We start from the raw sequence: 17,807 nt of genomic DNA, 5'->3' as shown, positions 1-17,807 counted from the left end.
TCCTTCACAACAAAGTTAGCAGAAAGAGTGAACAAATATTGAATACGTAAGTTCACATTCATTTCACAGTTAATGTGTGTTGGGAAGCTAATCTTCTTTATTATATTTCTTCAAAGAACACTATACACATGAAAAAGGATTGCAAGAATACAGATTGAAAATTAGCAAAAGGAAAACTAAGGTGATGAAGATACGAAAATGAAACCAGTAGAATGTTTAATTGAACAGGTTTCACACTACAGATATTTGGGGAACATGTTGATAATTGGAGAACTGAAAAAGAAATAACATTAAGAATGGCAGCAGCAAAGCAACTGTTCCCGAAAAAGAAATGCTTCTTATGCAACGAACTGGGGTTGGAAGTTAAGATAGAGGTGTCTATTTCTGTACGGCTGTGAAACAGGGACATTGAAGAAAAGAGAAAAAGACAAAATTGAAGCATTGCATAATGGATTTGGAGAAGATTTGGAGAAAATAAAATGGGTAGATAACATGGAGAACAATGAAGTACCAGAAAGGGTAAAAGAACAAAGAACTCTCCTAAACCTGGTTAACAAAAGGATAGGAACTCTTAACTGACTGGGACATACACTGTGAGGCAAAGGGATTATTGGGGGGAGGGGGAGGGGGGGGGGGAGTACTTATTTGGAATTTTATGCCAAAGGATAGATCATCTGTCCCTTTTTCAATTTGATGCAACATGTCTTGTAGGGACAGTGTTTGTCTGATGTAGTGGTTTACACTGCCTTCTGTGTAAACATGACGTTGAACTTCCGCCTTTCAGGAGCAGTTTCCCACTTGAAGGGCATAAGGGTGACTCATTATGCCAGCAGTCTTTGTCTGCCATTGCTGATGATTTTTATTCAAAATGTAAGCAGTGGCCAGGATTGACCCTGGGACCCAGGATGTTTTGATTACTAAACAAAGAAACTACCACTATTTATCTCTAGTTTATATTTTTGTGGTATATGGAATAAGTCTGTCCTGTATGTCTGAATATTTCCTCATTCCATTAACATCAATGAGACGGAAGGATGGGGGAAATGTGTTGAGAATGATAGGGTATGCGGCAGGAAGAGAGTGGTGACACAAGGACAATTTTAGGGGAGGAAAGATGGAGTGGAAACAGGAGGAGCAGGAAAGGTGAGTTAGGGAGGGGTGGGGGTGGAGGAGGAAAGGTGAGTTAGGAAGGGGTGGGGGTGGAGGCGGAAGCCAGAGACTAAGTGGTATCAAGTGGTAGAAGGAAGACAGACTGATAAATGTAGGGCAATGGATGTGTGTGTGAGAGGGAGGAGTTGGAGAGGGTTGAGAGGAGGGAGTACACGTACGTTGAAAAGACTTGTTGCCACTGCACAACAGTATATCTGTGGTAAGACCATAATTTCTATGACATACTAATGTTTTTATCTTCTTCATCAAATACACCATCTCAAAAATTGTTCTCACATCTCCTTTCAGATATTACAAATTACAAATACTTGCAAAAAGATAATTAAAAATCAAGTTAAAGGTATTAATTTATATTTTAAAAGTAAAATATTATTTCAATCAACAAGTAGTGGTTGATGTCATACCTTTGAACAACTTATTTGTAATATGATCCTGTATTCTCTCAATAAATAAATGGATGCATTCACAAACAGTCATAAATTCAACTCACCCAGAAAAACAAGATGACCTAGACATACTGCTACTTGAGTTACTCAGTGTGACTGATTTATAGTTTCCAATACAGAATCAACATGTTACTATACAACAAAGAGCTAGAATTCATTTGCTATTACAACTTTTAAAAAATCTGCAATGCAGTGCAGTGAAATACGAGTAAACAAGACACTTTATTTTAATGTCTCACAAGCAAACCACAAGGAAACATCTTGAACTTGTTATCAGTTTTTAATTCCCATAGTAATTAGCAATTAATGTCTGAGAGATGCAAACCTTTCAAAGGCAGAGTTGGCAACAGTACTTGTATATATTATAATCAGTTGTTGGCTACTATGCAATCTTTCTTCTCAAACTCTTCAAGACACAGCCCCACAGCAATTTGAAAACAATTTTGAGGACCCAACCGAAAATCAATTAGAAAACAGTTTTCAATGAAAAGACAAATACCTTCACACGTGCAGTTTGGTCAGTTCCCAACTTTGCTCGAATAATGTTTCTCCAAGTAAAGTACTATAAAATAGTATATATGACCAAAAGTAGAAAATCTGATAATACCACATTCTACACATTTTGCGATACTATGATCAAATCTGGATAAAACAGGATGTTGTATGTTGTTATATATGAAGAAGCTGATGAACCGGATGTAGCCGCCTGACATGCTTTACTAGGTTACTTTTTAGTTTGCACTTCTTTGGACAGAACGGACACTGGAACTGTGGCTCTTTCCCACATATAAAGCGCAAATGACTCCCCAAATTATCCTTGCTTGAGTACTGTCGACCACATTGAATGCACTCAAACTGTTGTCTTGGTGGTTCTACTACTGAAGTGCTCCATGGAGAATGACTTCCTGAAAGAGAAAGAAACAGCGTACACATCCTGAACGTGTGCTGTTCTTACTACCTTCATAATAAAAAGTGTAGCAAATAACATCATTTGAACAATGTAAAATCTCTTTATCATAATACAACAAATCTCTCCAGCCACGTGCCTACAGTTATACTACCCCTGCATGCACTTACATATTACATGCTTTCTGTTCCAAATATACAGTGATACAGCTGCAACACAACAAAAACACTAATGGAAAGACAGATATAAAAACACCATTTGGCTAATAGTTATTTAACTGTACTACATATCAACCCAGGTTTTCTTCCCAAATCATAGCCTTTTCCTTGCCATCAACAGGATTATTAACTTACAGAGAGAAAATATGGCTATACAGAAAAGTAAATATAAGGAAAGTACTGACAAGTAGGTTAGTAACTTATTTCCTCTTCCCCTCTTCTAATATAGCAAAGAATTTTGTTGTTGCTCTTTCTGAAATGGTAAATGTGCCACAAGAAAGGTGTGCAACAATTAAATATATCTTATGCCTTGATGCCACTTTGTAATTCATTTTTGAGAAAGTATGTTACTAAGCTATTCATCATTTCAGAACTATTAATGTTCAAAGTTTTATTAACTGATACTAGAGTGTGTGACAAGTTTGGTTTAAAATGACAGAGCACTGCAGCAAGAGAGCACACAAGCTGCTGAGTATGGCTATATGGCAACAAAAATAAATCACAAAAGCTGACATACATTACTTTTGACATTAAACTTTTATTTGGGCAAAATAACATTCTTCACAATGTTTTCTGACCTGGTGCAATTCCTCAACCCAAACAGTAAACGACATCTGTTATTCTCTCATTTGGCTATCAGAAGTCCACCTAAATGACTTTTCCATGACATTAAGTAGTTTCCAGAAACATTTTCTTCGTAATTTTTATAAGCTAATGATCTGTGGACATAATAAAACGTGAAATTTAAATGCAGTTTTAACAGTAATTTTGTAATTTATTTATTTAACATTTTTGGCTCTTGTTTATTTCTTCCTTGTATGCAATATATAATCATTACGACACGCTCAGTGAAAAAATTTAATAGCTGGACATAATTTCAGAGAATGCATGTAATGGATTTCAGAACCTGCCTTCAGTAAAAATGCCAAAAGCTTCTTCCACCAATAACAGCTCATAACAGAAACTAATATCTAAAGATTTTTCTCTGGATGAGTTCAGTTCTTTAATATAGGCCTAATGCAGTTACTACTGAGACATATAACAGAACATCAATTAAATTAACTGCATGAGAGTGGGGAGACAAAGGGTTTTGAATGAAGCAGTGCACAGTGTTGTGTTTATGTAGCACAAACAGGAAATCAAACATACCAGTATGTAAAAGAATGAAGACAGATACAGGAGTGGCACTTACGAATTTAAATCATCACATGGTCTAGATACATTCATAATTAGTATGTACCTCTTTTTACAATTTTAATATCACCTGGTTATTGCAGCATTTTTATGTATATATTCATACACACATTAGAAGTTTTAAAGGCTATTTATTTGTTTAAAAGTCTGATTGTTTTCCCAACAGGTAACTAACAAACAAAAATATATATTAGAACAAAAGGTATTAAAATCATTTTTTAATGCTGTGTTGACCCACAGAGGGCTACAAACAATAATGATTACATTTTAGTAGTAGTGTAGTGATACAGGTAACATATGGGGATGTATGGTTTTATAATCAAGAACTGATTTCCTAACACTTCAGACAACCTAAAATGCAAGCAGTCACTTACCACTTTATCGAATACTCTTATCTGGTAGTAACATATACATGGCTAGAAGAAGTTGTTCTACATCTACACAGATTTTCCTGAAAATAAAAAATAAAAAAATTGTGGAGCAGTATTACAGTCTCAGGTACAGTTTTATTGTTTTACAAATGAAATTTCTTCATCAGTAGGAATAAATGGTAATGACTGCAATGACTGCCTCTTATGTGAAGCTAAATGCTTAGTCAGATTTCCCTTTAACTTAAATCTTCTAAAGCAGTACGGGCACTGGAACTGTGGCTCTTTACCACATATGAAGCGAATATGGCTTCTTAAGTTGTTCTTGGTTGAATACTGCTGACCACATCGTAGACAAATGAAGCATGGTTGAAACGAATTTTGCCCACCAAGCTCTGTTCCTGAAAAAGAATGTGTAATGCCAAGTTCTGAAGAAAAGAGAAAATGAGAACTAAGGCAAAATAACATTCTACATCTACTAAACACAACCTCTGAAAATACTGTAGATATCAGAAATGCAAAGAAAACACCGGAAATATTTTGAAAATGCCGATTCTTGAAACAAGAATGATAAGTAGAAACTCTCACAAGAAAATGACTCGAACAATTTCATTTTTGCATGCATCTCTCATGCATAGATCACAAAGTGAACAGATACATTATGACAAATTTTAAAAAAATCTTTGTTTTAACAGACTGGAGTTATTCGTAAATATAGTGATACATTGTGCTTCTGAAAAATTCAATAAATGATCTCATAAAATAAAGGAAACAAGAGTTACAAGCAAACTGTCTTTACCGGACTTCAAGTAAGCATCATTAGCTACAACACAATTTTCACATCAACTCTAAAGCTTGGAGATGGATCTGCTCACTCAACTCTCTCACTCTATACAAAGTGAATCTTCAGAATCCTCCTCATTTGGCACTGACAGACTTATTTTTGTTTCTCCACCTTAAATTAGCCCTGAAAGATTTACGCTTTGCAGATTTTTGAGCGATTCCACAAAAAGCTTTTGCTGGCAGTTTCCAACAGCAAGTTGTAGCTAATGGTGACTACTTTCAAGGCCAGTAAAATTATTATGTTTGTAACTCTTGTTTGCTATATTTGCTGAGATTGTTCACCAGACTTTTCAGATGGACCTTATAAAACAGTATAAACTAAGACCCTCAAAAATGGTTAAATGACAAATGAAATATATATCAGTCTAGGACTGACTGAAGCAGTCACTGCTATGCTACTGTTTATGCTGCCATACTTCAAGTGCATGCAGGTTGAAAATAAATTTTTATTGTAGCCTTACAATGCCTGACACGTCTCCTCACATACACATTCTTTTTACATGATAAACTCCTCTTTCTATTTTTGTAATATTCAGCTGTTATGGTGTATAAGATAAAAAATAACTTGAAATTATCTGCAGTGATAAAAGCCTGCCAACCTTATAACATGTCCTGGTAGTTCTGCACAGCAATTTAATAACCAGCAAAAAAATATTTTTATTGGTACTTGATATGTGCTATGGAAAGATTTTGTCCTGCTTCAGCACAGTGAGGGACTCCATTATTTGTTTTAAATTCATACCAGTGTGATACAATATAAACAAAATATTAATCTTGCCAGTTATCATGCCATCTATGTCAGCTAATAAGTCTCTCTTTCTCCATAGTTCAATCAAACTGCACCAAAATTGTATTAGATGAAGAATTTAGGCTAATGTAAGGGCAAGTATATTGACAGCCCATTAGTTTTTTCGTATGAGCACACATGCATCTTCTTGCACAACACATTCTAAATTTAAATTCTGCTTTATGGAATTAAGGTTAGTACTCCATCTGCAAGCTCCTTACCTACAAACAAACTGTCACAGTTTCATACTTGGAATCATTTATATGTGTGGCAGAGAGGGATGCATATTCTTAAGATGGTAAGTAACTCAAATTCCGAAAATGATGCCTATGTATCCAATTTTGTTTACTTAATTTGGTAAAAATTAGAAATCTCTAATGCGCCTTTGTCTCTTGAATGTAACCAGCAACATAAGAAAGGAATGAAGCAAAGGATAGTTGACAGCTCCTCAAGAAACTTTTACAGCAATTCTCCCTTGAGAAATGTACCTGTAACTGCACCACCACCCATTTGAAGAACAGCAATTTACAACAAATTATAACTGTGGCCATGGACTCAATGCACTCTTTTTATACATACATCATCAAACAAATACACAAAAAATTGTTTATTTCACAACTATAATTGACAATACAACATATCATAATTTAAAATGAAGCAATGGCAATGAGAATACAGCATCACATGGATTAATTCATTTAACTCTTGAAATACTAAAACAATATCTGTTCAATTCAAATTTAACTTTCTCCCTCACATTCTCTTCCACAGACCTCCACAGTTAAGTGCTTTACCACTTTAAATTATAAACATAACGTTAAAATGGATTTAATATTAATGGATGATTCCTTATACAAAATTTTCTACTCACTTAAGTTTTGTGTCTGCAGATATACTTCCATAGCTTCAAACTATGTAAAATAAGTTATTCTGTCCCATTAAACGAGCATCAGGGCTAAACACTTTTTGTTAATGGCCACTACTAATGTCACGTATCAGAGAACTGGCAAAATAAATATCCATAAGAGATGTGATTAATGGATGTGGGAACATGTATCTATCATTCTCAGTTGAATTTTTAACTTCTGCTGACCAACAGTGTGTTTACCTCAATTGCTATACACAACATTCCACTCTATTACATTCACCTGAGACAAAACTTAGATGTGTAACAGTCTGTAATAGGAAGAAATATAATCGTATGACTGTCCTAAAGAAACAAGACACTTAAAATAAGTACGATATATGTTGCCATTAACTGACTGATGCGTAGCAGACAGACTCACGTAACAGCACATATATGAGCTAGCTTTTCAGCTACCACTTCTTTTTTTATTAATTTAAGTTCTCTCCGTGCCGTTGTGTGTGTCATACATCAATCAGTTAAAGTTGAGCAGTTGCTCTTCCTCACTACTATTTATAGTTTCAATCCTGGGTTTTGTAACTAAAAAAATGTACAACATTAAAAAAGGGTACTAATACATAGAGGTGGGGGAAAAAAAAAAAAAAAAAAAAAAAAAAAAAAAAATGAAAAATGAAAGGAAATGGCAGGGTAAATAATTTAATATTTATTTAAATAAAAAATGTAAACAATTTTATGTTCACTACATGAGAACACATTAGGTCAAAATTTCTACATATATTTCAGTCGCTTATTTATCAAGTTCACGGCACTATAAAAATTAAAATAATAGTTGATATACATATATATTAATACAAATATTTGGATACATATGTTAATACACAGACAACCATAGATCCAGAGAGTAAAATCAACACGGTATCATAATTATCTTTTAAGAAACCTACAAAATTCACACTTTATCTTCAATTTTCAGATATCTTTATGAAGAACATTTTATAAACGTAGCTGACGTCTCTGTATATATTTTACTGTTTTAGAAAAAAGATACCACATTTTGCAGGAAATATTAAATAAAGTTACATGTTTAAATGACTCTTGTATTTCAATTAACACGTCTGCTGATTTTCCAGTGTTTTTATTTTGTGTGTGCAGTCCAGTTGCTGTGTGCTCTGACAACGTGAGTCTTTAAATAATGCTTCTGCCTATATTTCATTGGACAAAATGGGCAAGAAAACTGAGGTTCCATTCCACACTCATAGCGCAGATGTCTTGTCAGACTTTGCTTTGCAGTGTAGTTCTTACCACAATCCTCACATTTGAAGCAGAATTGAGTGTCTGAAATAAAATTTAGAAATAAACATTCAACTCAATTATGCAGTAATCATTACATTTTAAAGTATTATAATATCATAGAGCTTTTCTACATTAAGTTAACACAATTTATGAAATTTACAGTTTTATTACAAATTTAACTTTAATATAATAATAATATCTGCCACAGGGGAGTCACAATTGCTTCCCAGTTGTCAAAACAGAAAGACCTGAACATGACTGAGCTACTGAATAATTTAAAAAGAACTGTTGTAAGTTTGAAGTTATGAATAGTAGCTTCAAATGGAAAAAAGAAAGGAAAAAAGGAAAGAGGAAGAAGTGAAAATGCTGTTGGGAATAAACAGAAACTTGAAACCCCTTAGTAAGTGATATGTGGAGTTAGCGAAGATTTCTCCTCCCCTCCACAACCATATAACATTTAAACAACTATATAACATTTTTGCTACCTATTTTGTAGTTTTGTGTAAAAGGTATGAAAACTAGAGGTTCAGCCAACATCACAATTTTGTGCATGTCGGCCTTGTTCCAGTTATTTCTGTTTCCACAACTGTAAACATGGTGGACAATGTGGTCTCAAAATTCTATTTTTGGATTTGTTAACATACCATCTCCTCCATTAATACTTATCAAGAACATTGGTATCAACTGCCTGAGTTCTGCTTCTTTCATTTAAATTCTAAGGATTTGGATACTGATAAGGTCAAAATACAGTAACAAACTGAAATTACATCAGGGGCAAACAGCTTATAGGATATGCAATTCACATAACAAGGATTACCATAATATGATAACATTTTAGGAAAATTACATCCTGCCTTCCAAAATTAGGTTTCCTGCAGTTCCACTACTTTGTGTGTAGTTTCTTATCCTACCGTTGTCAAGCTGAGCTAGTGCTTTATTTCAGAAGGGCTCAGTGTTGATGGAACCAAATATAAATTCTCCCTTTTACAAAATGAGACAGTTTAGACAGTAACAACTGATTTTTTACTCACATATGCCTAGCACAAACACAAATTGCTGTATACAATGTTCATATCCATAAACTTTATGAAAGAAAATGTTACTGACTTTTCTAACATACCACCTCAGCTTCAGTAGTAAATGTTCAAGTACAGGAGACTACTACTATTCTTGTTGAATATTTTATTTGTATTTTTGTCATTTATAATGTGTCTTAGAAAAAGATGGAAGCTTTCAACAGCTCCCCTTGTCTCAAATTCAGTGGTAATGGATTGAGCCTCTATGTTTTCTGGCTGGAAATAGTGCCGTCATATCTTCATATCTGGCCAATATAATCAATAAGAAGAATTCTGATCTAATATGATACCCAGGAAAGCAAATGAGCTCATTACAAAATAAAATGAAATGGTGGTATTATTTTTACTATTTAGTTTTTTATAACTTGTCATATTCACTTATCCTGATGCAGAAAGAGATACTTAATCCAATAATTATATATTAAATCATAATTGCAGAAAGATGCTTGACGCTAATTTTCAATATTTCATGTTCCACTTGATACTGTCACTTAATTTTACCTGATTGTGATACTTTTATTTTTTCACATTTTTAAGTCATATTTCACCATAACCATATGGGCTCTTATTACCTTACATTGTTTGTACTTTAGTGCAGTTGACATAACAGTATTCATATGTCAATCAGTTTAATGGAAAGGATAGTAAACATAATCTTTCATCTGAACAAATAAAATTACTCAATTAATAATCATCATCAAAATCATGATGAATGGAGCAGAAGTCAGCTGCTAGAGACAAAGGCACAGAAATGAATTGCAGTAAAAGTTCATATACTGTCTAATGCCTCCAATGCATATTTTTCTACATCTGCTTTGGTAAGGTTCGGATACTGTAACTGGCTATAAGCTGACATTAGGGATGTGATCAGTTTTCACAGAAAGCTAATGGGAGCAAACAAAACCTTCCTACAATTTTCAGAACACTAGTCATTCCAACCTAAAATATGGTACAAGGCAGCACAAATAAATAATGCCAAAACCCTTAATTCATTCCTTTAATTGAACATATGTGCTAGTAATAGGATATCACAATGTAGACTTAATAAAAGAAGCTTCCGTGTTTCAGGGTCCTCCCTGCAGAGTTGAATGGGTACATTTTAAAGGGGTTTCAAGTTCGAAGAAGTCTATCTGTCTCACCATTGTCACAATGCCAAAAGAAAACTTTCCTTCTTCTCTGAAAACAATCAGCTGCCACTTATTGTTTTGCTCTAGTCTTTACTGGTTTGTGTTTAACTATGGAAAGGCTACCCATTGTTGATTAATTATGGTTTCTCTTAGCTGTGTTCACATCCCAGCTGGGATTTAAAAACTGTGATTCTCCCTGTCCAGTTACTCTACACTGATACATTCATTCATTAATGAAGAGCCACTCCAGTTGCTTTCGTTAGAAATTTGTTAAGTTCACAGAACCAGTTTCAGACTTAATATTATGCAGTTATCCAGTGCACCTGAAAGCTATGCTGTAGAGAAGAAAAGTCAAAATTTTATGTTGCTTCTCTACAGCATAAATTTCAGATGTACTTCATAAAGGCCTAATATAAAAGCTGAAACTAGTTGTGTGAATCTAACAAAGTTCTACGAAAAGCAACTGGAGTAGGTTTTCATTAATTGAACATCAGTTGTGGAATCAGCAGCAGCAGCAGCAGCAGCATCATGCAGACATGGAGAAACTAACACTGTTGCACTGTTAAAACATTCAACAAAGATTCTTAAATCTCCCACTGTGAGAAACTCTCAGACAGAACATCAATGGCAGCAATGAAAACTAAGTTGCGCAACTTTCTGACTGTCTTTAACACTTACACAACTACTGTAAAGAATACAGCACATTCGTCTGCTGCGACAACGTTCTGCACAAAATTTAAACTGGACAAATTTCACTTGCAACTAAACTGAGAACTTTCATATTTCATATTTCAACCAAACTGAGAACTCTCACTGCAGTGTTCCTCCTCTTATTGTTTCTTTCACACTAAAATTAGCTGATTCCGAGCACTGCTGAAATATGTTAATTTCTATAATGTAATAATTATAGCAAAGATTTAAACGTGCATGTTGTGTTGCAGCAGTAACAGCAGCAAGCAAGCTCACTTCTGGCATCAATTAGCGAAATGACCACAACATTTGTAACATAACATTAATGAGGGAAATTCTTATCTCGTTGCTGAAGAAAAATTGGAAGCAGCTCATAAAACTCTTTTTCTTCTCATACTTGCTCAAGACTATGCAGGGAATATAATGCCTACTGTGGCAGATGCTAATTGGAGTGTGCAATACAATAAAAGGAATTTCTTTTTCAATTTACTAATAATAAATTAACTGTAAGGGTACAAAGTAACTCCGCCATTGCCGGTCCCAAGCCCGGATGAGAAAGGAGGAGGGTTAGAGGATGGGCCAACCCCCCATCCTCTGTAAAAAAAGATTCTGGTTAAAGAAAAAGACAAAAGGAAAAACTGGACGGATCAAAATGGTGACGAAACTGGATACGTAAATGGATTTTCTGGATTTAGAATTGGAACATGGAATGTAAGGTCAATCATGACGGGGGGAATGAAACAACTTGGAGGAGAACTGAGTAAATATCAATGCATAGTGGCAGCAATTCAAGAAACAAGACTTCCTCAGGGTGTTATGAAGATTGGAGATACTCACACGCTCTTTAACAGCAATGAGCTAAGCCCAGCCTGGACTTCTGGAGTTGGTTTTGCTGTACACAATAAAATGATATCGGCTGTCAACAAATGGTCTCCTGTAAACGACCGAATCTGTTGGATGATTTTACACGCTAAACCATATAAGATCTGCCTAGTCAACTGTCATGCCCCATCAGAGGATGCCGATGAAGAAACAAAGAATAACTTCTATCTAGAACTAGAGAATGTAGTAGACAAACTCCCAAGACACTCAATTCAGTTGATAATGGGAGACTTCAATGCCCAAGTGGGAAGAGAAGTGCAGTATCGTCCAACGATAGGGCCTGATAGTATCCATGAAACAAGCAACGAGAATGGTATCAAATTAATTAACCTTGCCGATACAAGGAGAATGATCGTTAGAAGCACATACTTCCCCCGCAAAGCAGTGCATAAAGTAACCTGGATATCCCCAGATGGAAGTACGATGAACCAGATCGATCACGTTCTTGTTGACCGAAGACATCATTGTAGTGTCGAGCATGTAAGATCCTTTCGCGGGGCAGATATGAATTCAGACCATTTCTTAGTGGTAGTCAAACTACGTCTGAAACTTTCAACCATGTGGAGAAGAAATTCTGAAATGATGGTCCGCTTCGACAAGAATAAGTTGAAAGATGTAGAAGTGAGACAGCGCTATCAAGAAAAAATTGCAGAACATCTCACAATAACAGAGAACCCTACCAGTGTGGAGAACGCATGGATGCTGCTGAGGAATGCAGTGTTAGAAAGTGCAAATGAAGAACTAGTTTGCGATGCAAAACGAAGAAGTAAACCTTGGTTCGATGAACAATGTCGAGAATCTGTTGAGATTAGATCAGCGAAGAGGATAAAATGGCTACAGCAACTCTCGGAAGAAGCAAGGGTAGCTTACTACGAAGCGAGGCGTAACACGGACCAACTCATGAGAAAGAAGAAACGGGACCACCACAAAAGTCTGTTGATTGCAGTCGAAGAAGCAAAGTCGTCACGCTCGTTTTTCCAGGCCTCAAGATTCGCCAGAGGCGCATACAGACAACGTACATTGGTCCTAACGAATGAGACGGGTGAAGTTGTACCGCCAGAAGAGCAAGCAACCCTATTTAAAAAACATTTTGAAAACCTATTGAATCCCGACAACCCACCAGTAGGGACAACACAGACGGATGCCCGTTTTGACAGAGTTGAAGTCCCTGAACCATCTGAGGAAGAAATCAGTGTTGCCCTAAAAGCACTCAAGAACAACAAGGCTCCAGGAGGTAGTGGTATCACAGCTGAGATGCTTCGCTTGGGAGGGGAAACACTGGTGGGTGCTTTGAAACGATTAATTTCTACCATCTGGGAAGCAGAAGTTATTCCTGAGGAATGGAAGGGAGCAATCATATGTCCCATATTCAAGAAGGGAGATGCTACTCATGTATCCAACTACCGAGGGATTTCGTTACTTGAAATTGGCTACAAAGTTTTTACAACACTGCTACTAAACCGCATGAAACCACTGGCTGAAGGAATTGTAGGGACCTATCAATGTGGGTTCGTTGCTGGACGATCGACAATTGATCACATATTTACTCTGAGGCAGTTGATAGAAAAATTCTACGAATTCAATAAGGATCTACACCTCATCTTCATCGATTTTCGACAAGCTTATGACAGCATTGACCGCGCCACGTTATGGGAAACGTTAGAGGAACTTGGCATCCCATCAAAATACATCCGCTTAATTGCTGCTTGCTACTCTCAGTCTACGGCCCAAGTGCGGTTTGGTAATCAACTATCACCATCATTCAGTATACAAAATGGATTGAGACAAGGAGATCCATTGGCGCCAATATTATTCAATTTGGCCCTGGAAAAAGTAAGCCGTGACACTTGTCGAACCAGAGAGATGGAGATGGTGGGAGCAGACACAATCTTGGCATTTGCTGATGATGTTGTGATCCTTGGCGACACTCTAGAGCAAGTACGCAGGGATACTTCCCGATTCCTCCACAATGCAGAGAAAATTGGGCTGGTGGTGAACGAGGAAAAAACTAAATATCTTGTTGTATCACGCCGCCGAGATCTCCCTCCTTCCATTGATGTCGACAGGCATACCTTCGAACGAGTTGAAGAGTTCAAGTACCTGGGCTCCATACTAACAAATAGAAGTGAAGTAACGAAAGAAGTACAGCAACGTATAACAAATGCTAATCGCATGTTCTTTAGCCTGAACAATCTTTTCAGATCTCGGCTGATATCGCAGAAGAACAAGATCCACCTATACACGACACTGGTGAGACCAGTACTTTTATACGGCTGTGAAACTTGGGCAACATCAGCAACAGCAGAAGAAGCAATATGTGCATTTGAAAGGAAGGTACTTCGGAAGATATATGGACCCATCTACAATGCCATGGAAGGTAAATGGGAACGAAGAAAAAAAGAAGATTTATACCAGCGGTATGGAAAGCCACACATTGGACGAATATTGGCGCAGAAGAGACTCCAATGGTTTGGCCACATCCTACGGGCAGACGGATCCCTTCCAAACAGAGTCCTCCACTCTCAACCCACAGGAAAACGCCCTAGAGGACGCCCAAGAACTCGATGGAAGGATAGGATAACAACGATCCTGAAAGAAGTGGAACCAGCAGCCGTGGAGGAGGACGCCAACGACCGGATGAGATGGACTGCCATCTGCAACAGCTCCCTCCTCTCGTGTAATTGACAGACACTGCGTGTGTGTTTTTTTTTTGTTTTTTTGTTTCTGTAATGTATCCCTCTTGCCTTTTAAACCTTTGATTGAATGCCCTGTTTATTTTTTCGTTTTTCTTTAAGCTGTAATGTACATATGTAACTTTTACTACTGTATAGAGTACTTTTGTAAGTCTTTTTGTCTTTACTTTTCCTTTTGTTCTTCTTGCTGTAGGCCTTAAAGGCCCGATAAGGCAATAAATGATGATGATGTAAGGGTACAAAGTGTATGGATGAAAATAACACCAACAGCCTACACTGTGTCCTGGAAAAGCATATGGTCCACACCAAGACAAAGTATCACCCACTGGAACATATGTAAGTGAATACAACTGACTTGCATTATAACTTAATAAACACATGGACATAAGCAAGTTTTTAATATCAAAACAACATCCAAAGCGGTGCTTAACACTGAAATATTCTTGTGCAGTGCTGAAGTTGATGACATGCTGCTGTTGAAAACATGGAAGTAATTGGAAACATTAGCCATCTGAGGATGAGAATGAATGCCCAGAATCTGTTGTGAGACTGAAATAAATCAATTTAAATGTACTTGTCATTAGTTCCAATATTAAGCAACAACCATTAGATGGGAACAATGGCAGGAGGGTGTCCACAATGAGGAAATCAAAGAAAAACTGGGGATGAACTCTATACATGTAGCAGTCAGGGTGAACAGGCTTAGATGGTGGGGTCATGTTACACGCATGGAGAAGCAAGGTTACCCAAGAGACTCATGGGTTCAGCAGTAGAGGGTAGGAGGAGTCGGGGCAGACCAAGGAGAAGGTACCTGGATTCGGTTAAGAATGATTTTGAAATAATAGGTTTAACATCAGAAGAGGCACCAATGTTAGCACTGAATAGGGGATCATGGAGGACTTTTATAAGGGGGCTATGCTCCAGACTGAATGCTGAAAGGCATAATCAGTCTTAAATGATGATGATGATGATAAACCATTAACAGCTGTTGAGGTCATGAGACACAGAATTGATAAAAACAACACAATATTGTAACTTTTTAGGGAAAACAGCTTTAGAAAACTGAGAAATCTGTACCAAAAAGGAAAAATAAGATGCAATCAAGTTCTCTAAAGAGCAATACAGCTTGTAATGAGAATACTGCATGCTGTTAATCATTGTGGGATCAGTCCTAACAGTATCTTGTGTTGATTAGTCTCTGGAAACTATTTTTTACCTTTGAGAATACCAGTCAAACACTAAAGAAGATTACCTATGAGCAATGACAAATTATGCTCAATACAAACACACTCTGATTTTCAGGTGTATGGTCAGAAACACACAAATTAGACATGGCACCCTCAGTTGGGACTACTGACTCAACAGTTCAGTACCTTGAGACATATTAATAATCAGAGAAATGAATGAGGTATGTCTACACAATCCAGAACAAGGATGACATGTCAAGGCTTTTCAGTAATGATGCAGGACACTGACTTATCCCCTGTCCCCTCCCGTTAAGTACATGTAAAAAATTACTACTAAGAAAACTGGCACATTTCTGAGACAAGGATTGCTTTTCACTGTATATGGAATCAATCCACAAGCTACAATTAATGTAGAAACTGTGCTTTTTGATGCCTGGCAATTGATAAATTTATCAATGGCACCAAGATTTCAGTGGCTGGAATGTTTCCACCAAACTGTCTTAATATTGTGGCATATTCATTTTCCAACACTTGTACTAATGGTCCTACAGCTTATAAATCAATGAAGGATGAATGTCAGCCTACCTTGTAACTTCAGCTTGTCTTCTTCCTGTCTCCAGTTGCACACCTTTACTGATCCAGAGGCATGTGTTAACTTCTGATCACAGCCACTAAAACTATAAGGCCTTACAGTACCCAATGTTGTACAAGTGTTGTGGAATATCATTGTCACTTGTGCCTCATGAAAGTTTTCTGATAAATGCTTTAATGTTTTTCTGGAGTATGGATTAGCCTGCATTTTCCCAATTGTGTTGGCTCTGCCAACTGTTTGGCTCTGCTGAACTTACTTCTCTTTCCTTTTTTCACTCCTTAATTTACTGCAAAAACAAGCATACTAAAACAATGCCTCACTCACTATTTGAAAATAGTACTGACAAAGTCTTTCCGCTATTTTCAAGGGACATGCAATCATAATATTATGTTGCCTGATTTAATTAACTTCTCAGGCAGTACTGAATTTATTTTATCTTATTTCAAAATACTGATTTTGGGACATCATATCCCATCATCACATGTGCGTGGCATTATGAGTACAACAATCAAAAGTATGGCTTTTTTCACCATTTTCAGACCACATCAAACTCCATTATCTCCCATGTGAACTGCCAACAGTCTGTGCTTTCCATTCATCTTACTTGAACTACAGTGGTGATTCACCATGTATGATATTTACGACACATTTTATTGCTACTACTTCAATACAAAAGAAACAAGCTGAATATTAAAGTTGAAATGGCTCCAGCCTTTATGATGGTCACTGATGGCACAAGACTTCAAGCAATCTGAATAACATACATTGGACTAAGCGTAAAAAATATTAACCCATGTAGGTCATGTCTGTTATTAATAACTGTCAACTGGTATGTATCGATTATTTATAGAGGTCAAGTGGCTCATATTTCAGAGTAATTACCAGTTGAATAACAACTGTGTATAAAGGATAGCTGCACATATGCATTCATAAATGTAACTGCAATATCACACACAATTTCTTTGTCAGCCTACAATTTCAAATTCTGAGGCTATTAAACCTCTGCTGTCATACTTCAGCACTTTCACAGATAAGAATCACTCTGTTATAAACACTTAAGTCAAATGTTACAAGACAAAAATTTGTCTTCATCATGGGTTTTGTATTTCTACAACACAAATCCCTCATGTACTTTGTTACCCATAATTTGTCCTGTTCTCTGTCGGTTATCTTAGTACAAATATTGCATTCCATTATTCCAGTTTTAAAATTGGATTTTTGTTTGCCATCATCTTCACCAACAGACCACCTAACCTGCCACAGTTACACAGATCATCTCTTTCTGGGGTTGCCACACTGTCTTTCTGAGGGGATGTAACAGTTACATTTGGTACATAATTTTCACTTATTCTCAGTTCATGTTTCAACCATTTACGTTTATATTCATTAATTTTGCCTCCTGCAGAACAAATGTCTACTACTTTTCTGGTGTACTCAATTCTTATGTCGTCTCTTTTGGAGCAGCCCTT

General features: G+C 36.4%; 1 long non-coding RNA gene across 1 annotated transcript in view; it reads right to left on the bottom strand.

Annotated features, from left to right (window-relative positions):
- Nucleotides 1-7,565: 7,565 nt before the first annotated feature.
- Nucleotides 7,566-17,807, bottom strand: part of LOC124606145 — a 204,251-nt gene continuing 194,009 nt past the window's right edge. The window contains exon 5 of the long non-coding RNA XR_006978696.1: nucleotides 7,566-8,133. This is a non-coding gene — a long non-coding RNA (uncharacterized LOC124606145). The remainder of the gene's footprint in view (nucleotides 8,134-17,807) is intronic.

Source organism: Schistocerca americana, chromosome 3 (genome assembly GCF_021461395.2).
Source record: "Schistocerca americana isolate TAMUIC-IGC-003095 chromosome 3, iqSchAmer2.1, whole genome shotgun sequence".
NCBI lineage: Eukaryota > Metazoa > Arthropoda > Insecta > Orthoptera > Acrididae > Schistocerca > Schistocerca americana.
Note: the sequence above shows the minus strand (reverse complement) of the source record. Positions and strands in the feature narration are given on the sequence as shown.